At 39.1% G+C, this 12,584-nt stretch overlaps 6 non-coding genes across 6 annotated transcripts; all 6 read right to left on the reverse strand.

Annotated features, from left to right (window-relative positions):
• Positions 1–203: 203 nt before the first annotated feature.
• On the reverse strand, positions 204–276 carry TRNAR-UCU (transfer RNA arginine (anticodon UCU)). Its single transcript has one exon. It is a non-coding gene; the product is annotated as a tRNA-Arg (tRNA).
• Positions 277–3,851: 3,575 nt separating this feature from the next.
• TRNAR-UCG (transfer RNA arginine (anticodon UCG)) lies at positions 3,852–3,924 on the reverse strand. Its single transcript has one exon. It is a non-coding gene; the product is annotated as a tRNA-Arg (tRNA).
• A 1,751-nt stretch (positions 3,925–5,675) lies between these two features.
• Positions 5,676–5,748, reverse strand: TRNAR-UCG (transfer RNA arginine (anticodon UCG)). Its single transcript has one exon. It is a non-coding gene; the product is annotated as a tRNA-Arg (tRNA).
• A 1,751-nt stretch (positions 5,749–7,499) lies between these two features.
• TRNAR-UCG (transfer RNA arginine (anticodon UCG)) lies at positions 7,500–7,572 on the reverse strand. The gene has a single exon. It is a non-coding gene; the product is annotated as a tRNA-Arg (tRNA).
• A 1,751-nt stretch (positions 7,573–9,323) lies between these two features.
• On the reverse strand, positions 9,324–9,396 carry TRNAR-UCG (transfer RNA arginine (anticodon UCG)). The gene has a single exon. It is a non-coding gene; the product is annotated as a tRNA-Arg (tRNA).
• A 1,751-nt stretch (positions 9,397–11,147) lies between these two features.
• Positions 11,148–11,220, reverse strand: TRNAR-UCG (transfer RNA arginine (anticodon UCG)). The gene has a single exon. It is a non-coding gene; the product is annotated as a tRNA-Arg (tRNA).
• Positions 11,221–12,584: the final 1,364 nt, after the last annotated feature.

Raw genomic sequence — 12,584 nt, forward strand, 5'->3', positions numbered from 1 at the left:
ATACGTATTGCATATCCGTGGCATTTATGAAGAGGTACTTTGGTATGGCAGAAAGACAGAAAAGTAGCAATGCTGAAGGCATAACGTGACTGATTGTGCAGTTTGCATTGGGCTTTCTTAATGAGTGAGAGTGAAAGGAGTATTGTAAGAGTGTGTTTCCAGTTTGTATGTAAAGATAAGTTGGGTGCAGTGAGAAAAAGACTCAACCATGAAGGGACTCGAACCCTCAATCTTCTGATCAGAAGTCAGACACCTTATCCATTAGGCCACATGGTCACTGACTGCAATATGTTTGGGTGTTTAGGGTTAGGTGGTATGAATGGATGTGGAACATATCAATTACAGGTGCGCAGGACAGGATCCCATACCGTTCTTCATCTTCTTTCCATCAAAGGAGTTTTTTCAAACAATATCTAGATAATTTCCAAAGTTTCATATCTTATGCTGTGCTTTTTTGCCGTTAATCCTCCTTCTTCTTTTATTGAATACTCTGTTTTATGCTGCAATGGTATTTTTGGATTATTTGAAAAGAGAATGAAACTGCTTTGACAGTAGTTCAGACTTCCCATTTATTGACTTGCTAATTTGCTCCCTGAATTAGCTCATACAAGTGACATGAACAGGGCCTTGACCTAAGCACGTACCTGAAAGCCTGTCACCACCTCTAGAAATAAAATTCACAGCAGCTCAAAACATTCATTTTGAAAGAGAATATTTCAAGTGAGTCCAAGTTTAATTTCAATAAAGAAAGTTGTATAAAATGACACGCTGCACATTTGGGTAACCAGCATGACTCTTTTCAGTGAAGAAGTGGAATGGTTCTGTTGCAATATACTATCACCCTGGCAAGCTGCTACGAGGAAGAGTAAACAATATGATTAGGTTTCAGCAAAAATGTATTAGTTCAGGGTGTGCACCTCTGATAGACTTAAACTTACACACCCTGGTCTGTGAGAGTAGTGCCCTATCCATTGCGGCATTGAGGGTAATCTGCAAGACAGAGTTCCAAAATCATCCTTTCATCTCAGTTCATGGCCACATACAGTATTTCTGCAGTCATTCGTTTCACTTTTCTGTCTTTAATTAAACTGACCATTTTAAACCTCCGGCACACACCACTTCAATCTTACAGTTTTTGTGCTATCATAGGGCCATGGAACTTTTGGCAAGTGGACAGAAGCAGTCAGAGAACCACATCACAATACATACTCCTTTGTCTGATACCTTTCACAACAAACTGCTCTTGGAAAAAGACGTTAACCGGTCCTTGCTCTCAGACAGACACAGAAAGCCTATCACCACCTCTACGAACATATTTCAATCAAACCAATATATATCATTCAATAATTATGCCTCTGTATCAATATAACTACAACTCGAGACAGAAAGGAATTTAAAAAACAATCTGCCCATTTGAATAACCAGCAGAGTTTTAAGGACGTACAAATTGGAATGTGACAATTTCAGAGTTCCTCATTCATAAGAAGTCTGTGAGATAGTATCTCAGAAAGATCTCAAGTTTATAGCAAAAATGGTTGTAAGGGTGATTTATACCACACAATCGCAACTAGGGGCCTCAATCTGCAAGAGACCAGTCCTTGACAGATTACACAACTGGGGCAACAGCAAAGGCAGCAATTGTGTCAATCCTTTATGATTCTTCTCTAGTACTATACTTTTTCTGAGGGACAATTTGCATTATTCCTGGAGAAAATCATAGAGCTTCTACCCATGCATAGTTTCTGCTTTCTGCACGCACACACTCCCTGCACTGAGTCTACCCACAGTTCTGTTCGGAATGATTGTGCCATGACATATTGTTGTATACGTATTGCATATCCGTGGCATTTATGAAGAGGTACTTTGGTATGGCAGAAAGACAGAAAAGTAGCAATGCTGAAGGTATAACGTGACTGATTGTGCAGTTTGCATTGGGCTTTCTTAATTAGTGAGAGTGAAAGGAGTATTGTAAGAGTGCGTTTCCAGTTTGTATGTAAAGATAAGTTGGGTGCTGTGAGAAAAAGACTCAACCATGAAGGGACTCGAACCCTCAATCTTCTGACCCGAAGTCAGACGCCTTATCCATTAGGCGACATGGTCACTGACTGCAATAAGTTTGGGTGTTTAGGGTTAGGTGGTATGAATGGATGTGGAACATATCAATTACAGGTGCGCAGGACAGGATCCCATACCGTTCTTCATCTTCTTTCCATCAAAGGAGTTTTTTCAAACAATATCTAGATAATTTCCAAAGTTTCATATCTTATGATGTGCTTTTTTGCCGTTAATCCTCCTTCTTCTTTTATTGAATACTCTGTTTTATGCTGCAATGGTATTTTTGGATTATTTGAAAAGAGAATGAAACTGCTTTGACAGTAGTCCAGACTTCCCATTTATTGACTTGCTAATTTTCTCCCTGAATTAGCTTATAGAAGTGACATGAACAGGGCCTTGACCTAAGCACGTACCTGAAAGGCTGTCACCACCTCTGGAAATAAAATTCACAGCAGCTCAAAACATTCATTTTGAAAGAGAATATTTCAAGTGAGTCCAAGTTTAATTTCAATAAAGAAAGCTGTATAAAATGACACGCTGCACATTTGGGTAACCAACATGACACTTTTCAGTGAAGAAGTGGAATGGTTCTGTTGCAATATACTATCACCCTGGCAAGCTGCTACGAGGAAGAGTAAACAATATGATTAGGTTTCAGCAAAAATGTATTAGTTCAGGGTGTGCACCTCAGATAGACTTAAACTTACACACCCTGGTCTGTGAGAGTAGTGCCCTATCCATTGCGGCATTGAGGGTAATCTGCAAGACAGAGTTCCAAAATCATCCTTTCATCTCAGTTCATGGCTACATACAGTATTTCTGTAGTCATTCGTTTCACTTTTCTGTCTTTAATTAAACTGACCATTTTAAACCTCCGGCACCCACCACTTCAATCTTACCGTTTTTGTGCTATCATAGGGCCTTGGAACTTTTGGCAAGTGGACAGAAGCAGTCAGAGAACCACATCACAATACATACTCCTTTGCCTGATACCTTTCACAACAAACTGCTCTTGGAAAAAGACGTTAACCGGTTCTTGCTCTCAGACAGACACAGAAAGCCTATCACCACCTCTACGAACATATTTCAATCAAACCAATATATATCATTCAACAATTATGCCTCTGTATCAATATAACTACAACTCGAGACAGAAAGGAATTTAAAAAACAATCTGCCCTTTTGAATAACCAGCATAGTTTTAAGGACGTACAAATTGGAATGTGACAATTTCAGAGTTCCTCATTCATAAGAAGTCTGTGAGATAGTATCTCAGAAAGATCTCAAGTTTATAGCAAAAATGGTTGTAAGGGTGATTTTTACCACACAATTGCAACTAAGTGCCTCAATCTGCAAGAGACCAGTCCTTGACAGATTACACAACTGGGGCAACAGCAAAGGCAGCAATTGTGTCAATCGTTTATGATTCTTCTCTAGTACTATACTTTTTCTGAGGGACAATTTGCATTATTCCTGGAGAAAATCATAGAGCTTCTACCCATGCATAGTTTCTGCTTTCTGCACGCACACACTCCCTGCACTGAGTCTACCCACAGTTCTGTTCGGAATGATTGTGCCATGACATATTGTTTTATACGTATTGCATATCCGTGGCATTTATGAAGAGGTACTTTGGTATGGCAGAAAGACAGAAAAGTAGCAATGCTGAAGGTATAACATGACTGATTGTGCAGTTTGCATTGGGCTTTCTTAATGAGTGAGAGTGAAATGAGTATTGTAAGAGTGTATTTCCAGTTTGTATGTAAAGATAAGTTGGGTGCTGTTACAAAAAGACTCAACCATGAAGGGACTCGAACCCTCAATCTTCTGATCCGAAATCAGACGCCTTATTCATTAGGCCACATGGTCACTGACTGCAATATGTTTGGGTGTTTAGGGTTAGGTGGTATGAATGGATGTGGAACATATCAATTACAGGTTCGCAGGACAGGATCCCATACCGTTCTTCATCTTCTTTCCATCAAAGGAGTTTTTTCAAACAATATCTAGATAATTTCCAAAGTTTCATATCTTATGATGTGCTTTTTTGCCGTTAATCCTCCTTCTTCTTTTATTGAATACTCTGTTTTATGCTGCAATGGTATTTTTGGATTATTTGAAAAGAGAATGAAACTGCTTTGACAGTAGTTCAGACTTCCCATTTCTTGACTTGCTAATTTGCTCCCTGAATTAGCTTGTACAAGTGACATGAACAGGGCCTTGACCTAAGCACGTACCTGAAAGCCTGTCACCACCTCTAGAAATAAAATTCACAGCAGCTCAAAACATTCATTTTGAAAGAGAATATTTCAAGTGAGACCAAGTTTAATTTCAATAAAGAAAGTTGTATAAAATGACACGCTGCACATTTGGGTAACCAGCATGACTCTTTTCAGTGAAGAAGTGGAATGGTTCTGTTGCAATATACTATCACCCTGGCAAGCTGCTACGAGGAAGAGTAAACAATATGATTAGGTTTCAGCAAAAATGTATTAGTTCAGGGTGTGCACCTCCGATAGACTTAAACTGACACACCCTGGTCTGTGAGAGTAGTGCCCTATCCATTGCGGCATTGAGGGTAATCTGCAAGACAGAGTTCCAAAATCATCCTTTCATCTCAGTTCATGGCCACATACAGTATTTCTGCAGTCATTCGTTTCACTTTTCTGTCTTTAATTAAACTGACCATTTTAAACCTCCGGCACACACCACTTCAATCTTACAGTTTTTGTGCTATCATAGGACCTTGGAACTTTTGGCAAGTGGACAGAAGCAGTCAGAGAACCACATCACAATACATACTCCTTTGTCTGATACCTTTCACAACAAACTGCTCTTGGAAAAAGACGTTAACCGGTCCTTGCTCTCAGACAGACACAGAAAGCCTATCACCACCTCTACGAACATATTTCAATCAAACCAATATATATCATTCAATAATTATGCCTCTGTATCAATATAACTACAACTCGAGACAGAAAGGAATTTTAAAAACAATCTGCCCATTTGAATAACCAGCAGAGTTTTAAGGACGTACAAATTGGAATGTGACAATTTCAGAGTTCCTCATTCATAAGAAGTCTGTGAGATAGTATCTCAGAAAGATCTCAAGTTTATAGCAAAAATGGTTGTAAGGGTGATTTTTACCACACAATTGCAACTAGGTGCCTCAATCTGCAAGAGACCAGTCCTTGACAGATTGCACAACTGGGGCAACAGCAAAGGCAGCAATTGTGTCAATCCTTTATGATTCTTCTCTAGTACTATACTTTTTCTGAGGGACAATTTGCATTATTCCTGGAGAAAATCATAGAGCTTCTACCCATGCATAGTTTCTGCTTTCTGCACGCACACACTCCCTGCACTGAATCTACCCACAGTTCTGTTCAGAATGTTTGTGCCATGTCATATTGTTGTATACGTATTGCATATCCGTGGCATTTATGAAGAGGTACTTTGGTATGGCAGAAAGACAGAAAAGTAGCAATGCTGAAGGCATAACATGACTGATTGTGCAGTTTGCATTGGGCTTTCTTAATGAGTGAGAGTGAAAGGAGTATTTTAAGAGTGTGTTTCCAGTTTGTATGTAAAGATAAGTTGGGTGCTGTGAGAAAAAGAATCAACCATGAAGGGACTCGAACCCTCAATCTTCTGATCCGAAGTCAGACGCCTTATCCATTAGGCCACATGGTCACTGACTGCATTATGTTTGGGTGTTTAGGGTTAGGTGGTATGAATGGATGTGGAACATATCAATTACAGGTGCGCAGGACAGGATCCCATACCGTTCTTCATCTTCTTTCCATCAAAGGAGTTTTTTCAAACAATATCTAGATAATTTCCAAAGTTTCATATCTTATGATGTGCTTTTTTGCCGTTAATCCTCCTTCTTCTTTTATTGAATACTCTGTTTTATGCTGCAATGGTATTTTTGGATTATTTGAAAAGAGAATGAAACTGCTTTGACAGTAGTTCAGACTTCCCATTTCTTGACTTGCTAATTTGCTCCCTGAATTAGCTTATACAAGTGACATGAACAGGGCCTTGACCTAAGCACGTACCTGAAAGCCTGTCACCACCTCTAGAAATAAAATTCACAGCAGCTCAAAACATTCATTTTGAAAGAGAATATTTCAAGTGAGTCCAAGTTTAATTTCAATAAAGAAAGTTGTATAAAATGACACGCTGCACATTTGGGTAACCAGCATGACTCTTTTCAGTGAAGAAGTGGAATCGTTCTGTTGCAATATACTATCACCCTGGCAAGCTGCTACGAGGAAGAGTAAACAATATGATTAGGTTTCAGCAAAAATGTATTAGTTCAGGGTGTGCACCTCCGATAGACTTAAACTTACACACCCTGGTCTGTGAGAGTAGTGCCCTATCCATTGCGGCATTGAGGGTAATCTGCAAGACAGAGTTCCAAAATCATCCTTTCATCTCAGTTCATGGCCACATACAGTATTTCTGCAGTCATTCGTTTCACTTTTCTGTCTTTAATTAAACTGACCATTTTAAACCTCCGGCACACACCACTTCAATCTTACAGTTTTTGTGCTATCATATGACCTTGGAACTTTTGGCAAGTGGACAGAAGCAGTCAGAGAACCACATCACAATACATACTCCTCTGTCTGATACCTTTCACAACAAACTGCTCTTGGAAAAAGACGTTAACCGGTCCTTGCTCTCAGACAGACACAGAAAGCCTATCACCACCTCTACGAACATATTTCAATCAAACCAATATATATCATTCAATAATTATGCCTCTGTATCAATATAACTACATCTCGAGACAGAAAGGAATTTAAAAAACAATCTGCCCATTTGAATAACCAGCAGAGTTTTAAGGACGTACAAATTGGAATGTGACAATTTCAGAGTTCCTCATTCATAAGAAGTCTGTGAGATAGTATATCAGAAAGATCTCAAGTTTATAGCAAAAATGGTTGTAAGGGTGATTTATACCACACAATCGCAACTAGGTGCCTCAATCTGCAAGAGACCAGTCCTTGACAGATTACACAACTGGGGCAACAGCAAAGGCAGCAATTGTGTCAATCCTTTATGATTCTTCTCTAGTACTATACTTTTTCTGAGGGACAATTTGCATTATTCCTGGAGAAAATCATAGAGCTTCTACCCATGCATAGTTTCTGCTTTCTGCACGCACACACTCCCTGCACTGAGTCTACCCACAGTTCTGTTCTGAATGATTGTGCCATGACATATTGTTGTATACGTATTGCATATCCGTGGCATTTATGAAGAGGTACTTTGGTATGGCAGAAAGACAGAAAAGTAGCAATGCTGAAGGTATAACATGACTGATTGTGCAGTTTGCATTGGGCTTTCTTAATGAGTGAGAGTGAAATGATTATTGTAAGAGTGTATTTCCAGTTTGTATGTAAATATAAGTTGGGTGCTGTGACAAAAAGACTCAACCATGAAGGGACTCGAACCCTCAATCTTCTGATCCGAAGTCAGACGCCTTATCCATTAGGCCACATGGTCACTGACTGCAATAAGTTTGGGTGTTTAGGGTTAGGTGGTATGAATGGATGTGGAACATATCAATTACAGGTGCGCAGGACAGGATCCCATACCGTTCTTCATCTTCTTTCCATCAAAGGAGTTTTTTCAAACAATATCTAGATAATTTCCAAAGTTTCATATCTTATGATGTGCTTTTTTGCCGTTAATCCTCCTTCTTCTTTTATTGAATACTCTGTTTTATGCTGCAATGGTATTTTTGGATTATTTGAAAAGAGAATGAAACTGCTTTGACAGTAGTTCAGACTTCCCATTTATTGACTTGCTAATTTGCTCCCTGAATTAGCTTATACAAGTGACATGAACAGGGCCTTGACCTAAGCACGTACCTGAAAGGCTGTCACCACCTCTAGAAATAAAATTCACAGCAGCTCAAAACATTCATTTTGAAAGAGAATATTTCAAGTGAGTCCAAGTTTAATTTCAATAAAGAAAGTTGTATAAAATGACACGCTGCACATTTGGGTAACCAGCATGACTCTTTTCAGTGAAGAAGTGGAATCGTTCTGTTGCAATATACTATCACCCTGGCAAGCTGCTACGAGGAAGAGTAAACAATATGATTAGGTTTCAGCAAAAATGTATTAGTTCAGGGTGTGCACCTCCGATAGACTTAAACTTACACACCCTGGTCTGTGAGAGTAGTGCCCTATCCATTGCGGCATTGAGGGTAATCTGCAAGACAGAGTTCCAAAATCATCCTTTCATCTCAGTTCATGGCCACATACAGTATTTCTGCAGTCATTCGTTTCACTTTTCTGTCTTTAATTAAACTGACCATTTTAAACCTCCGGCACACACCACTTCAATCTTACAGTTTTTGTGCTATCATATGACCTTGGAACTTTTGGCAAGTGGACAGAAGCAGTCAGAGAACCACATCACAATACATACTCCTCTGTCTGATACCTTTCACAACAAACTGCTCTTGGAAAAAGACGTTAACCGGTCCTTGCTCTCAGACAGACACAGAAAGCCTATCACCACCTCTACGAACATATTTCAATCAAACCAATATATATCATTCAATAATTATGCCTCTGTATCAATATAACTACATCTCGAGACAGAAAGGAATTTAAAAAACAATCTGCCCATTTGAATAACCAGCAGAGTTTTAAGGACGTACAAATTGGAATGTGACAATTTCAGAGTTCCTCATTCATAAGAAGTCTGTGAGATAGTATATCAGAAAGATCTCAAGTTTATAGCAAAAATGGTTGTAAGGGTGATTTATACCACACAATCGCAACTAGGTGCCTCAATCTGCAAGAGACCAGTCCTTGACAGATTACACAACTGGGGCAACAGCAAAGGCAGCAATTGTGTCAATCCTTTATGATTCTTCTCTAGTACTATACTTTTTCTGAGGGACAATTTGCATTATTCCTGGAGAAAATCATAGAGCTTCTACCCATGCATAGTTTCTGCTTTCTGCACGCACACACTCCCTGCACTGAGTCTACCCACAGTTCTGTTCTGAATGATTGTGCCATGACATATTGTTGTATACGTATTGCATATCCGTGGCATTTATGAAGAGGTACTTTGGTATGGCAGAAAGACAGAAAAGTAGCAATGCTGAAGGTATAACATGACTGATTGTGCAGTTTGCATTGGGCTTTCTTAATGAGTGAGAGTGAAATGATTATTGTAAGAGTGTATTTCCAGTTTATATGTAAATATAAGTTGGGTGCTGTGACAAAAAGACTCAACCATGAAGGGACTCGAACCCTCAATTTTCTGATCCGAAGTCAGACGCCTTATCCATTAGGCCACATGGTCACTGACTGCAATATGTTTGGGTGTTTAGTGTTAGGTGGTTTGAATGGATGTGGAACATATCAATTACAGGTGCGCAGGACAGGATCCCATACCGTTCTTCATCTTCTTTCCATCAAAGGAGTTTTTTCAAACAATATCTAGATAATTTCCAAAGTTTCATATCTTATGATGTGCTTTTTTGCCGTTAATCCTCCTTCTTCTTTTATTGAATACTCTGTTTTATGCTGCAATGGTATTTTTGGATTATTTGAAAAGAGAATGAAACTGCTTTGACAGTAGTTCAGACTTCCCATTTCTTGACTTGCTAATTTGCTCCCTGAATTAACTTATACAAGTGACATGAACAGGGCCTTGACCTAAGCACGTACCTGAAAGCCTGTCACCACCTCTAGAAATAAAATTCACAGCAGCTCAAAACATTCATTTTGAAAGAGAATATTTCAAGTGAGTCCAAGTTTAATTACAATAAAGAAAGTTGTATAAAATGACACGCTGCACATTTGGGTAACCAGCATGACTCTTTTCAGTGAAGAAGTGGAATGGTTCTGTTGCAATATACTATCACCCTGGGAAGCTGCTACGAGGAAGAGTAAACAATATGATTAGGTTTCAGCAAAAATGTATTAGTTCAGGGTGTGCACCTCCGATAGACTTAAACTTACACACCCTGGTCTGTGAGAGTAGTGCCCTATCCATTGCGGCATTGAGGGTAATCTGCAAGACAGAGTTCCAAAATCATCCTTTCATCTCAGTTCATGGCCACATACAGTATTTCTGCAGTCATTCGTTTCACTTTTCTGTCTTTAATTAAACTGACCATTTTAAACCTCCGGCACACACCACTTCAATCTTACAGTTTTTGTGCTATCATAGGACCTTGGAACTTTTGGCAAGTGGACAGAAGCAGTCAGAGAACCACATCACAATACATACTCCTTTGTCTGATACCTTTCACAACAAACTGCTCTTGGAAAAAGACGTTAACCGGTCCTTGCTCTCAGACAGACACAGAAAGCCTATCACCACCTCTACGAACATATTTCAATCAAACCAATATATATCATTCAATAATTATGCCTCTGTATCAATATAACTACATCTCGAGACAGAAAGGAATTTAAAAAACAATCTGCCCATTTGAATAACCAGCAGAGTTTTAAGGACGTACAAATTGGAATGTGACAATTTCAGAGTTCCTCATTCATAAAAAGTCTGTGAGATAGTATATCAGAAAGATCTCAAGTTTATAGCAAAAATGGTTGTAAGGGTGATTTATACCACACAATCGCAACTAGGTGCCTCAATCTGCAAGAGACCAGTCCTTGACAGATTACACAACTGGGGCAACAGCAAAGGCAGCAATTGTGTCAATCCTTTATGATTCTTCTCTAGTACTATACTTTTTCTGAGGGACAATTTGCATTATTCCTGGAGAAAATCATAGAGCTTCTACCCATGCATAGTTTCTGCTTTCTGCACGCACACACTCCCTGCAATGAATCTACCCACAGTTCTGTTCAGAATGATTGCGCCATGTCATATTGTTGTATACGTATTGCATATCCGTGGCATTTATGAAGAGGTACTTTGGTATGGCAGAAAGACAGAAAAGTAGCAATGCTGAAGGCATAACGTGACTGATTGTGCAGTTTGCATTGGGCTTTCTTAATGAGTGAGAGTGAAAGGAGTATTGTAAGAGTGTGTTTCCAGTTTGTATGTAAAGATAAGTTGGGTGCAGTGAGAAAAAGACTCAACCATGAAGGGACTCGAACCCTCAATCTTCTGATCCGAAGTCAGACACCTTATCCATTAGGCCACATGGTCACTGACTGCAATATGTTTGGGTGTTTAGGGTTAGGTGGTATGAATGGATGTGGAACATATCAATTACAGGTGCGCAGGACAGGATCCCATACCGTTCTTCATCTTCTTTCCATCAAAGGAGTTTTTTCAAACAATATCTAGATAATTTCCAAAGTTTCATATCTTATGCTGTGCTTTTTTGCCGTTAATCCTCCTTCTTCTTTTATTGAATACTCTGTTTTATGCTGCAATGGTATTTTTGGATTATTTGAAAAGAGAATGAAACTGCTTTGACAGTAGTTCAGACTTCCCATTTCTTGACTTGCTAATTTGCTCCCTGAATTAGCTTATACAAGTGACATGAACAGGGCCTTGACCTAAGCACGTACCTGAAAGCCTGTCACCACCTCTAGAAATAAAATTCACAGCAGCTCAAAACATTCATTTTGAAAGAGAATATTTCAAGTGAGTCCAAGTTTAATTTCAATAAAGAAAGTTGTATAAAATGACACGCTGCACATTTGGGTAACCAGCATGACTCTTTTCAGTGAAGAAGTGGAATGGTTCTGTTGCAATATACTATCACCCTGGCAAGCTGCTACGAGGAAGAGTAAACAATATGATTAGGTTTCAGCAAAAATGTATTAGTTCAGGGTGTGCACCTCCGATAGACTTAAACTTACACACCCTGGTCTGTGAGAGTAGTGCCCTATCCATTGCGGCATTGAGGGTAATCTGCAAGACAGAGTTCCAAAATCATCCTTTCATCTCAGTTCATGGCCACATACAGTATTTCTGCAGTCATTCGTTTCACTTTTCTGTCTTTAATTAAACTGACCATTTTAAACCTCCGGCACACACCACTTCAATCTTACAGTTTTTGTGCTATCATAGGGCCTTGGAACTTTTGGCAAGTGGACAGAAGCAGTCAGAGAACCACATCACAATACATACTCCTTTGTCTGATACCTTTCACAACAAACTGCTCTTGGAAAAAGACGTTAACCGGTCCTTGCTCTCAGACAGACACAGAAAGCCTATCACCACCTCTACGAACATATTTCAATCAAACCAATATATATCATTCAATAATTATGCCTCTGTATCAATATAACTACAACTCGAGACAGAAAGGAATTTAAAAAACAATCTGCCCATTTGAATAACCAGCAGAGTTTTAAGGACGTACAAATTGGATTGTGACAATTTCAGAGTTCCTCATTCATAAGAAGTCTGTGAGATAGTATCTCAGAAAGATCTCAAGTTTATAGCAAAAATGGTTGTAAGGGTGATTTATACCACACAATCGCAACTAGGTGCCTCAATCTGCAAGAGACCAGTCCTTGACAGATTACACAACTGGGGCAACAGCAAAGGCAGCAATT

The sequence above is a fragment of the Pleurodeles waltl genome, chromosome 4_1 (assembly GCF_031143425.1).
Source record: "Pleurodeles waltl isolate 20211129_DDA chromosome 4_1, aPleWal1.hap1.20221129, whole genome shotgun sequence".
NCBI classification, from domain to species: Eukaryota; Metazoa; Chordata; class Amphibia; order Caudata; family Salamandridae; genus Pleurodeles; species Pleurodeles waltl.